The following is a 13,635-nucleotide window of genomic DNA, read 5'->3' on the forward strand; positions in this document are numbered from 1 at the left end:
CTGGTGTTGTTTTAGGGGGAGTTTGCAGATCGAAAACCACAATGGCAAAGTAAAGTGGTTTCGTTTCCATCAGACATAACAGGCCACAACGTTACTACCACCTTTTATTATTGTGGTTGTAGTTTGCAGCAATGTAGAACAGAACTACCGTCATACTGTGAAATATCTACAACCATAATGTGCTATTACCGCATATCACTACACTAGGGGTTAAAATACAGTGATATGAGCATGGTACAGTAAATGTTTTGTGTTAAATCTTACCAAAGGAATCCTTCTCTGACTGTCAATCAGAATGGCAAAATCCAAATGTTTTTGTACTTGTATTTAATTTCATTAGATTGTGTTAGCCATCATAATGCTGCGGCTTTTTGTGTAAAATAGAAATAACAGGAAAACGAATTAACTTTATTCGAAAATGGGGACTCACATCCTCACAGTAATAAGTCACAATAATGTCAGCTGCTGCTGTAAAACAAATTAGATAATTTCTCCGCATTTTTACTGAGTCAACACACAGGCGGTTAAATGATCAATTTCGGGACAGACAATGTTCAGTTTGTGCTGCTGAGAAGCACAACCGTCACAGACTTGGAAAAAAAATGCACCAACAAGCCATTTACAAGAAACAAGACAAAGCAAAGAGTCCATCTCAGTGGAGTGTGTCACCTACCTGTTAATGTTAAACTAATGAGTTCACTTCCATCCTCATTGTGGTCAGGCAGTTAGTGTAAAGGGTCCAGCGTGTGATGTAAATAACCGGTGAAGGTTGGCATTCTTTGAAATAACTTCATGACGTCGGTTTGCTTTGCCTGCTGAGTGATTGATGAGGATGTCGGTGCAAATGCTAGCAGGAAAGAAAACTTTGAGCTGAAAGCACATTTTCTCAGGATGTTGAAATGTTTACTTTAAGCAGATAAACTCATGCATTGTTTCTGTGTCTATGACTGTGTTACATACAAACATACTATATATGGTTATGTACAGGCACGGTGGAGCAGCTGTAAAGCATTGGCCTCACAGTTCTGAGGACCGGGGTTCAATCCTGGCCCTCCCCGTGTGGAGCTTGCATGTTCTCCCTCTGCCTCAGTGGGTTTTCTCCGAGCACTCCTGTTTCCTCCCACATACTGAAAACATGCATGAATTGGACACTCATAATTGATCATAAATGTATGCATTTCACAATCAATTCATATTCTATGGGATTGTCTCACCTCTCTTATGTCCTTGCCACAAGTCTAAAAAGCACAATAATTTCATTCTAAATCTGTCAATTGCTGTAATATTTTCCACGTATCATGACAATCAGTATACAGGAAGCGCACAAGTGGGTGTTGTACATACCTCAACTTATCGGAGTGTGTAATTATTTTTGAAAATGTGTGTTTGGCTCCTCAGATTTTAGTCGTAACACCGTATACTCTGCTTTGGTAGCTGAAAAGAAAAATAAAACATTTCTTATTGACTCAACTGAATTCGATTAGAGATAAAATTCAATGTAATCATACAAGTGGAAGGGGGACGAGTTCATAGAGCAAATAATAAAACCCAGTACAGTATAATGTGATAAAAATGCAATAATTGGTTGTTGTTGTTTTCGATCCAGGTCTGACAAGATTTATTCTTTTCCAAGGTACACATTTCTCACTTGGGTGTACTTGACCACGTTGGCCAGCAGATCCCATTTTTGACAATGCACAGTTTGAATGTTCTTGATTATGTGCTCCACTATGCTACATCTGAGACCCTGGAATGTTCTTGTTGACAGTGCGCTTTTCCCACCACTTTAGAATGCTGGACTGAAATCATGTAGTTTACCACATGTAAGACTTAGAGCTTTGATTGTGAGAATGAGAGACTTTTGCCGTGTGAGCTTTGGTCAGAAAAGAAATCTCTGCATGTTTGGCAGCCACACGGGCCTTTCAAGGAGTTTCATCTTTCAGGAAGTTGGCACGGATACCTGGATTCATCCTGGATACAACACTGTAGGCCTCATTTACTAAATATTTGGCTGTGCAAAAACTTGATTGTGCACACTGATAAATGCGGAACCTTATCTACTTACAGGGTGTCTGTGTCACAACCCATCGATACGGAGGGAGGACCCAAATGCAGGACTCCGGAGACGCAGAAGTAATTCGGGAAAAACGTTTATTGTTCCAAGGTCGGGGATCAGGCAGGCAGTCAGGTGCAGCAGCGGTAGTCAGGATGTTAGGCGTAGAGAGCAGGTCCGCGTGCAGGCAGGAGTCGGCACACGTGAGATCGATCAAAGAAGGCAGGAGTGTCAAAGGAGTCAGGCTTACGGGGTCGGTCAGAGAACAGGCGGAGGTCGGTACACACGGGTTCATGATCAGCGATACGGGAATGCAGGAACGGGGCATGAGTTGCAACGATCTGGCCAAGGACCAGTCCTCCCCAGGGTCCTATTTACACCGGGGCCAATCAGCCAGCATGAGGCGCAGGTGTGCGGAAGGGCTGGACCGGCAGGACCATGACACAACACCCCCTCTAAGGCATGGCTCCCAGACGTGCATATACGAAAGAAACACACAGACAAAAATTAACATATCCAGGGGCGGGTGGAAGGGGGTCCTGAGGAGGCCCCCCCCCTCCACCAACCCCAATCTGTCTGGTGGCCGTCCAAAGCCATGACTGCCACGATCACCATCACAGCCATCCTGAAGCCTCTCCAGCTCCGGGATGGCCCATCAGAACTCCCCAGCTCCTGTCGCAGTCGAAACAGGGGCATGGGATGGCCGCGGACCGGTCGCCGTCGAAGCAGGAGCATGGGGCGGCCGCGGGCCTGTCGTCGCTGCAATCCAGTACAATCCAGAGCTGAAGTGCCGCCGGTACTGGAACAAAGGGGACTGTGATGCTGCCACCGTCTGCTGTACAGGAACGTGAGGCAGCTGCGGAACTGTCGCCACTTCCTGGACAGGAACGTGAGGCGGCTGCAGAACCATCGCCACCTCCTGGACAGGAATGTGAGACGGCTTTGGAGCCATCGCCACCTCCTGGACAGGAACGTGAGGTTTGGAGATTGGCTCCTGAAACCTCACAGGTGACAGAACGCTGCGTTGTTGCACTTGCGGTGTTTGCCTTGGCACTCCTGAACTGGGCGCTTGTTCCTGAATGAGAGTCGGCTCCTTCAGATGGAGACCGACTGGCTCATAGTCAGGGGTCTCGGAAAAGAACTGGCAGACACTAGGGGGTGTGAATGGATCATTCCCGGGCACGGTACGGAGCGACAGCAATGATAAACTCCTCCTCCTCTTAACTGGAGGAAAATAGTTCGCCTCGCCTTAATCAGAATTCGCTCCAGCCTCTGAACTTCCTTGGGAACACGCACGTTGAAGGCGCTCTGGCAGGCTCATCCTTGATCGCCAATTCCACCCTTTTCCTACGGCGGTCTCCCGGACACCTGTCACCACCGCGACGTAGGTGTGACGCGACAGTGAATATGCTGCCAGCCACGGCTGGGGAAGGAGTCGATGGGTGCCGTGACGTGAGAATTGGTCAGCAGTGCAAACCGCGACGTGGGAATGGCGCGGCGGTGGATCCGTTGCCACAGCGACGTGGGAATGGCGTGGCGGTGGATCCGTTGCCACAGCGACATGAAATTTGCTCGGTAGCGGATCCGTAGCCACTGCAGCGTGGACGTGAGTCAGGAGCGAGTCTGTTGCAACCGCGACGTCAGCGTAGCTCGGCTGGTTCTCTAATCCTTGCCGGACTTGGGCCATGAGGACTCCAGTTTGGCGTTGTGCCGCTATATTTCCGCCCGCATTTAAAAATAGAAGACCTCGTCCGCGGGCAGGCAGGAGTCGGTACACGGGAGATCGATCGAAGAAGGCAGGAGTGTCAAAGGAGTCAGGCTTACGGGGTCGACCCGAGAACAGGCGGATGTCATGATTCTGCCGCTCCACCCCGGGTTGTGCGGGTGCCCGCGCGGTCGCGGTAATTGGGAGGCACACATGCCTCATCCGAGCTAATTATCCCTTGTATATAAAGGACCCCGATGACGACTGGTCCTCTGCCAGATCGTTGACGTTCATGCCCCGTTCGAGCCTCCCGTATCCCTGATCGTCAACCCGTGTGTACCAACCTTCGCCTGTTCTCCGACCGACCCTGTAAGCCTGACTCCTTTGACACTTCTGCCTGCTTTGATCATTCACCCGTGTACCGACTCCTGCCTGCCTGTTGACCTGCTATCTAAGCCCGATCCCCGACCATTGAATAATAAAGTTTTTCCCGAATTACCTCTGCGTCTCCCGTGTCCCCCTGCATTTGGGTCCTACCTCCGTTACGATGGGTTGTGACAGCGGAGGTCGGTACACACGGGTTCACGATCAGAGATACGGGAATGCAGGAACGGGGCATAAGTTGCAACGATCTGGCCAAGGACCAGTCGTGCCAAGGGTCCTATATACATCAGGGCCAATCAGCCAGCATGAGGCGCAGGTGTGCGCCTCCCAATCAGCGCGGCCGCGCGGGAACCCGCAGAGGCAAGGTTTTACCAGCTGGACCATGGCAGTCTGTTAAATGTGAGAAAATTGCTGTGCAGTTGTGCATGTTCTGGGAGGAGCACATGCAAATAATTTAGCTCATAATACGATTTATCAAACAAATGCCGATGTCTGATTATGCGTTTTTAAATGAAATCGCACCTCTGAAATGCAGGCGCAAATCTGTGCGAGCTCAGCGGAGGCAAAATAAGAGGAGGTGCGGAAAACTTTTCCACTTGTGTAAACATCATGAATTGCCGCAAACAAAAAAATGAGAGGGACATACCTGGTCAGTCTGTTCAGCAGTGCAACTTTAAAAGCTTGTGAATGATTTAAGGGCTAACTTAGGGTCAGTCACAAGAAGTGATGTCATATCAGTGATGAACTTTCAAATCTGCATTTCTGGGTCATTTTCAGCAGGCGCATACGTGCAATTGCTCCACATTCATGATGTGTTAAGTCAAACAAAACATGTCTTTTATGCTGTTCCTGGTTTCTGTAGAAAATTTGTAGTGGTTGAGTGATTTCAAGTATTCAGAATTTTCTCTGAAGTATGGCGGTCTCTTTTACACAATTTAGGATCTTAGAAATCATGACCTAATAGTGGAATCAGTGGATTGTGAGTTCAGCAGAAAAACATACAAAAAACAGATTATTAAAATAATATTTTTTGGGGTGGTGAACACTGACAGACATTTACAGTAAAGACAGGTGAGTTCATTCATCATAACAGTTCATTTTTGAAGAGGTGGGAAAAGAGATGATTAATGCATTATTCATGCACTAATGGTTCCTCTCGCCTCCTTCAAAATCTTATTTGAAGATGAAAAAGACAACTTTTTACTAAATAAAAAAAAGGTTATCTCATACCCCCCAGGCATGGAGACCCTAGTCTATATGCACGAGACATTGAACTGTGTCACGACTGAATCACATTAAACAGTGCACCTAATATTATGACATCTACTGGAATGATCCCTCCTTGCTTCAGAAAAAGCTCTTACACTGAATCTCGTGAATTTGTGGAGGTGTACAAAAACACTATCTGGTGCATGCATGCATTAATGTGATGACTGGCTTACTATTTACATTTAGACCGCAAGTACCAGTGCACGTCAGCGATACAGAGGGTGAGCGTGCAACTGCGGCTGGCTGCCTGCTGTCTGAGGTTGCTGCAGACTGGCAGCAGCAGACAATGTTTTGACATGAGGGTGGCTGTCTGTCACTGGCTGACTCGGCTTGTGCTGAAAGAAGGTGGACTGCTGGAAAGTCTCAAAATAAATGTAAATGAGCGGGGTCTGCAGTACAGAACAGGCTCAGTACAATCCAGAGCTGAAGTGCGGCTATGATGCCATCTGAACAACATCGTGTCCAAACTTGACTTTTTTTTTATGTGCTCTCATCTCCCTTGATTTATTAAATGCTACATATTATAAAAACGAGATAATAACAGTGGTGGTTGGGCTCTTTTGCATCAGCATTCTGATATTCCTTTGTATTCAGTTCAAGGCTCGTCTTGAGAAATCATGGAGCACTCCTTTTGTGTACATGGGCTTAGAACGCGTTCATTATGGGCGGAATGTGAATGACAATGTTTGTAGAGAAGTTGAAAAAGAGAGGTTGGTCTCATTAGCAGGCTCACGGTTAGCACAAGTCTTAATCATGAGTGCCGAGCAGAGAAAAAGAAAACATCTAATTAATGCAGGGCACCGTGAACATTTAGTCACGGTTACTGGACATTACTATCTTGTTTCTATGCCAACCAAAATGAAAAAGTTCACATTAAGTCTGGCTCAATTAATACAGAGTGCATTCAAGTTAACCAGTAATCATAACGCTCCAGTGATCTAAGGGCCATTGTCACAGAGGCACTTGAAGCAGTCTTTTGTGCAACAGAAGAATGGCCAAGTGACCCCCGGCCGTGCAGAGCAAGACCAAGGAGACTTGCGTCTCTTTGGCCCCTCCACCCGCTCCTCTCAGCAGCCTGGGGTAAAATTTCAGGGTCCAAGTGGCCATGAGCATTGCTGAGTGATAGCTGAAGAGTCCAAACCCAATAGCTTTGATGATGGAAACAAAACACAGAGACCCTCGCGACTTCTGTGGCCCACTGACTACAGCAAGTGTGCTTGCATGAGGCTCATTGTTGGCATGATTCACACTGGATGTGTTTTATTGAACACATGCGATGAACTCTTCCCAGAAGCCTGGAACAAGACAGACCTTGTGTTGGCTGGCAATAATTGACATTCAGTGGTCACAGGATGCTCCGAAAAGGATTTTCTGAGATCGAAGGTTCACCTGATTGATTACTATTTGTTTGTCGTTATTGAAAAAGAGTCATTATTCTGTGCGATCCCCTGCAATGCGATATGTTTCAACATTGTCGTTTCTATGTGGTTAAGTAGTTAAATTCCCAAAAGGCGCTGTTAGAGGGGTGCCTCACCCGTAATGTCTCCCCACATGCGTATGGGGTTTTATTAAAGCATTTAAAGTCAGATAATCATTTTCACATTGAATTCTTGAATGAGAACATAAGCTCTTCCAGGCCTTAACAACGATCAACGAGAACAATGAGATGATTACTCATGAATCAGGTAGTACTGCAGTCACTAACATCTGAAAAATGTACGGGTGTGGTAAGTCATGCCCACAGATACAAAGTTATAGGCGTGGTCCACCAGTGATGCCCACAGATATGAAGTTGTGTGTGTTCTGTTTGTAATAATGAGTGTACCCCTTTAAGAGTGGAGGGGGCGGTGTCAGGTAAACTAAGAAATAGAAGGGGACCTTGGGTTTCCGTGTTGAAAAAAAAAAAAGATGTCAGGTTGCGCTGGATCGGTTTTGATGTGCGCTGAGAGTGGGCAACAAGTGCGCAATTACAAAATAAGAACGTCTTTCAGTGTCTAAGTGTTTCTACTCGTAACAAAGTTTACGCGCGAGATTTTTTTGTGCTGGACTGTGCAGATTTGCGAGTGCAATGGAGCAAGGGCACAAGCGCACCCGTAAAATCACAGACTAAGTCCTGTCAATTTAGAAGGTATTTTTTTTTTTAAATATGTAACATCTTTTTTTTGTATTTATTACCAAATTACAAACACAACCCTTCTCAGGGAGTGGAGGCCCCAGTGGGATATGAACCCACAACCCCTGGTTTACCAAACCAGTGCTCTCACCACTGAGCTACGGGTCCCCACGAACACAGATAGATAGATAGATAGATAGATAGATAGATAGATAGATAGATAGATAGATAGATAGATAGATAGATAGATAGATAGATAGATAGATAGATAGATAGATATAGATAGATAGATAGATAGATAGATAGATAGATAGATAGATAGATAGATAGATAGATAGATAGAAAATCATTAATTGCAAGAATGCTGAAGAAAGGGCGTGTGCTGTACATAAAAGAACTCTCGGGTCTTGGGCTTTCACTTTCTAGCACATTACAGTATGGGAGCACAAAAACATTGCAATGTTGAAGTGTTCCAGGTTCATGGACTGTATCTAAAGCTGTTGATGTTGCTCAATCAAAGAGCAGATAGTGGCTCCTGCTCATTTTATTGCCCTGTAGAAACATACCCAGGGTATTATGTTATCAAGCTGGGGAAAGGGAGGGAGCGGACAGACGGCTGAACAAAGGCAAGGCTAACAGCTGTGCCAGTGTAAACAGCGGTTAGATTATTGGAGAGTAAAGTTAAGCGCCTTTCACTAACACAAGGCGCCCAATGCAGACATTCTCTTTACAACACAGCAACTTACTGAGATCAATCTGGATAGTGCTGTGAAATAAGCAAAAAAATACAAGGTGAAAAAGTACATCACTGCACATTTGGAGCTATACTCAATTTATTAGTGTGGTCATGTACAGGGAGTTCTCTGTTTAAGACGGTCTCGACCTAAGTCGTTTAAACTTTACGACACCTGAGTCTTGTCTGCCATTATGGCCCCAGCACCTTAGCTTAACATCATAAAAAAATAAAAAATAAAAAAGCGGAGAAAGGATTAACACCGACGTGACGGACATGACGGACATAAAGACTTGGGCTTCAGTCGGATGACCATGGTGATTATTATTAAGGACAAATCCCGTATTTTCGCGCACGTGAAGGGATTCATCCTTCTGAGGGATACAGTGATCACGAAGCAACTTTTTTTGTGAAGAAAAAAAAAAACCCCAAAGCAACGTTCTTCGATTGTTACCGAGATGGACCCAAATCAATGTAGGCTTAATATCTGCCTCATGTTCATTAAGGGAAAAGGCACGGGGTATTCACCTCACTTTGAAAGAGCAGAAAGGAGAGGACAGCGAGGAGGCTACCTGCACTTCCCTACTGTGGGAACGAATTTCAGTCGTAGACTGAGGACTCCCTGGATTGCTTTTGGTCGCACAGTGAAATATAGTGGCTAGAGCGTTGGCCTCAAAGTTCTGGGACTAGAGTTCAAATCCCGACCCCGCTTGTGTGGAGTTTACATGTTCTCCCCGTGCCTGTGTGGGTTTTCTCCGAGGACTCCGGTTTCCTCCCACATCCCAAAAACATGCATTCATTGGAGACTCTAAATTGCCCATAGGTGTGATTGTGAGTGCGTCTGTTTGTCTCTCTCCATGTGCCCTGCAATTGACTGAGGCCAGGGTGTACCCAATGCCCGATGATAGCTGGGATAGGCTCCACCACTCCCGCGACCCTTGTGAGGATAAGCGGCCCAGAAAAAGGATGGATTGTTGGATGTATTGTTTTTCCCTCTTGATATTTGTCTTTGGCAACGTACATGTACATTTTCATCATATTGGCGTTTAGTAGTTCTTTTGTAGTATATTTGTCAGTGATAGGATTTACCTGACTTTATCTAACTCTTAATTTATCTGACTTAATTCAATACTGTATCACCACTGTCATGCTGGAATTATAGACTATACATACACTGTATTATAATATCCATTCATGCATCCATTCTCTAACCATTTATGCACACAAGGGTCATGAGTGTACTAGACCCTATCCCAGGTCTTCCAGGGTTGGAACTGGTCTCCAGGCAACCACAAGGCACATACAAACAAAGTACCATTCACATTAATACCAAAGGGCAATTTAGAGCCTTCAATCAACCTGCCAAGCATGTTTTTGTGATGTGACAGGAAACCGGAGTACCTGGAGCATGGGCAAAACATGCAAACCCCACACAAGCGAGGTTGGATTTGAACCGCGGTCCTCAGAACTGTGAGCCAGGTGTGCTCACCAGTCGCACAGCGTGCTGCCATATAATACTGTACGGGTGTGGTCAGTCATGCTCGCAGATATAAAGTTACGGGTGTGGCCCACGACTGCTGGGTCTCCTTGAAAATGACACATGGAACTAAAAAACTATACGGTTACATACGCATATTTATTTTTGATGATAATGATATAAAATACGCAGATAATGATTAATAAATGCATCTCTTTTGTCTCATTTTATGATCTGCGCTTGGGTGCCAGACCCATTCACTCCTCCGAAAAAAGTTTGATATGTGCAGTCAGTCCTTGTGCAATACAAGCGATACTGCAAAGGTATTTCAGGTGGATTCCAGCTGTAATGAGCATAACTCAGGTTGATGACATGATTGCTTGAATGCAAACATGGCAAAATTTAGTTTTCGTTACGGCTGGTGTTTTCATTTATTCATGCAACTACTGTATCATACGGTACGCGAATGACAAACCATGTCATCTATGGTGGCTGCGTGTGAACCCTTTTGTCACAAAAAGAAACTACAGGACTGTGCTACTGTGACCTGTGCCAAATGCAGGAGTTGTAAGTATGCAGTTTTATTTTCATGTATTTATTTTTGTCCCATTCGGCTTTTAGGTCAAGCAGAATGGAGGATCTGATCCCTTTTATTCCATAACATTTTTACTGTGTCATAGGAGTTCCTAAGCTGCCACTGTGGTTTCTTAGTATTAGTATAGTCATTTTAGAGGATGAAGCAAATAATTTTTCTGTTAACGCCCTATCCATATGTAGTTGTTGTTTTTTTCCTCTTAAAAATGTGTGTGGCCTGTCATTGAACATGAGTTTGAACATTGAATGTGATCTCTTACCTCTGAACACTGGCACATAGCAGTTATAAGACGGAGTGCATCCTTGTGCAACCAAAAAAATCTTTTTCCTGTATGCGTGAATATGACTGTGAACGCTTGTTTGCTTCTATGTGCCCTGCGATTGGCTGGCAACCAGTTCAGGGTGCACCCCACCTCTTGCCTGATGATAACTGGGATAGGCTCCAACACTGCTGCAAACCTTGTAAGGATAAGTGGCTCTGAAAATGGATGGGTGAATGATTTAAACTTTATTAACCAGCACTAGCTATTTAACATCACTTTCTCGACGGTGACCTACCTGGCCAAAAAGTTAAACATCAAGTCGAAGTCAATCATATTCAAGTATACACTATTTCAGTTATTTATTTTCACCTCACCTCTTAAAAAAATCCAAAAATAAATCTATTGAGCTATACAACTTCTAGGCCACGTACATGGTAGAAAAGGTTTTAAAACAATTTATGCAGGTCAGCCCCCAAACCTGGCATTTGAACAGGAGTGTGTAGACTTTCTATTTCGATACTGTTTTTTTAATCTCCCTGCAGAGCCTATGGTATTATGTTGTTCAACAAGAGGAAACAATATAGTATAAGACCATTTCTTGATGATGAATTTGGCTTATTTTACAAAGATTTTTTACTTTATAAAGATTTTCTTCATTATGTTTTTACATGAAGTGATATTGTTCAGCAATATCTGAATTTGCACATTTCTATTTTACTCACGAGTTACAAAGTACCTGAGTATTTCTTTCCACTCAGTACTCGATTAATCATTTAGAGGACTACTTTTTACTTTTCTTCAGTCCCATTCCTGGAAAGTAAACAGTACTCTAAATTGAGTACAGGATTTGACTTGTCCACCCACCTGTGCTGTGTTTTGAGGGACGGACACAGACTGTGCGATTGGTTTGCCATCCGACTCTGACAAAAATACTGCAACTTGCCTTGTACTGTACAGTATCTCCAAAAGGATTTTCTCAGACTCCAGAGTTTCCCACTTGAGGTGGCTGGCTGCAGTAGGAGGAGTGTTGATACAGCTGATCTCTGTTATTCCAAGAGAAATATATGGCCCCGTTTGTTTTAAGAGATAGAACAAGTTCATATTTATCCACAAGTTCATATTTATCTATCAAGGCAAATATTCCATGGTTTGTGCTTGGTAAAGTGTCTTCTCGTATTGAAACAAGTGTTGCGTCTTTGTTACGTGATCAAAACAACCTAATTGCTATGAGGCAAATGAAAAGGGATGCGACAAGTGGGACTCTTACTGCCTTTGTTCACATTTTGAGCTCAGAAATAGTCCACCACAACCACAATTATGCACAATTAAGTTCCTGTGTACTCTTTTTTTTTGATGAGAGGTGTTGGGCCTTTTTTACGAGCGTTGTTGCAACAGATACGAACATCTCCGCCTGCAGTGTTCTCACCCTGGAGGTGTGCACTTTGCCAGGAATTATGGACAATGCTAATTTCAGAGTTGCGTGCAAGCGATATCGCGTGGAGCTGCCACACACCCATGTGATTTTGGATGAGGATGCCCTCTGACTGAAACCGTTGTGCGCCATTCATGACAAGAGAGTTGTGCATATTTGTTCTTTTGACTCTCTGCAGTCGCTACAGCAAGAAAAACTATTATTATTATTATTATGAAGTTAGTACAATAGCCAGGGCAAAAATTTAACACACGTTCAAAGGCATACATCGAGAAACTCAATCAGTTTTCCTTGGAGACTTTCAAATAACTTATTTAGTTGTGCTAATGTTAAAGATAAAAGTGTACACATTTGAATAAATTACTGGTATAGCATCAGTATATTTATAAATAGAACATTTCAGTATTAATAAATCCCAATAGCATGTAGTGTAGTGATTAACCCTGCATAGGATGGAACCCAGAGCAGTATCGCGGGGTTTTAAATGGACTTTTTCTAAAAATTCATTATTAATTATCTATCATCGATCTTTTATCCTGTGTATCCTCAAGTATATTCATAATAAATTCACAATAATTGTGTCTGTATAATGTAGTTTTCTTTGATGTATCTGATTATAATTTTTCACATTGTTATCTTTCCATTTAAATGATTTGCTGGGAAAAAAATCATGTACTAATATGATCCTGTGCTAATATATTATTTTCATCTCCCGATGCAAGACACAGTGGCGGCGTGGAATCGGAACCTGTAACCACACAAGCGGGGAGGCTAACATGCAACTTTTCACAGAAAGGTTGAAGCTGAGATCCCAAGCTAGAACCTTTGTCCGTGAGGCAAACATGTTAACTCAAATCAAATTTGGATATTTCCAGTCGGTATGAAAAACTAAAATGTATTCCTTCAACTTTCTGGTAAACAGACTGATAATCCGTAGTAATTGGAGTATTAATTGTTGAATGTCTAAAATATAATGCTGATGAGTTGCCTTGTGGTGTGGGAAACGTTACTAGTTATTATTCCTCTTTGCTCATCTTGGATTGTGGTAAGGACCAACAATCGTAATTGAACTCTAAATGCTGGCTTGTGGAGGGATGGAGGAAAGCCACCTGCATTAAGGTAATGACAGGTCTGCCTGTTTACATTTTCATATAACGTGGACTCTTGTCTGAAAAGTCTCATTGGTGGCTATGGCCAGGACACAGGTCCAATAGTTACGCTTCATTTTGAATGTGAGTACAGTTGGCTGGTGACCAGTTCAGGTTGTACCCTGCCTCTTGACCTAAGTCCGCTGAGATAGGTGCTAGCACCCCCCCACCCCCCACCCCACCAATCCCTACTCTAGTAAAGATAGTGTATGGAAAATGGATGGCTAAACATCAAGAATGTAACCAATATACGATTTTGCCATTTGAAGACTAAAAGCACGGTCAGGCTCTTTTTCCCTCAGCCTAACACGGAAGTGCTGATCGATACAGTTTCACCGTCTGCTGTTTGGACTACTGTAATGTCCAGATCTCTGGTCTTCCCAAAAAGAAAATCTGCACTCCACAAGTATTTCAGAACCTAGCTCTTCATGTGCTGGTGAAGACTAGAGGGCAGGAGCACATTA

The 13,635-nt window shown here is 43.9% G+C and overlaps 1 long non-coding RNA gene across 1 annotated transcript; it reads right to left on the reverse strand.

The window, feature by feature from the left end:
* Positions 1-419: 419 nt before the first annotated feature.
* LOC133510240 (uncharacterized) lies at positions 420-1,738 on the reverse strand. The gene is made up of 3 exons (XR_009797557.1): positions 1,345-1,738; positions 1,215-1,238; positions 420-1,127 (listed from the first exon to the last, which is right to left on the reverse strand). It is a non-coding gene; the product is annotated as an uncharacterized LOC133510240 (long non-coding RNA).
* Positions 1,739-13,635: the final 11,897 nt, after the last annotated feature.

This window comes from Syngnathoides biaculeatus, chromosome 12, assembly GCF_019802595.1.
Source record: "Syngnathoides biaculeatus isolate LvHL_M chromosome 12, ASM1980259v1, whole genome shotgun sequence".
Classification (NCBI taxonomy): Eukaryota; Metazoa; Chordata; class Actinopteri; order Syngnathiformes; family Syngnathidae; genus Syngnathoides; species Syngnathoides biaculeatus.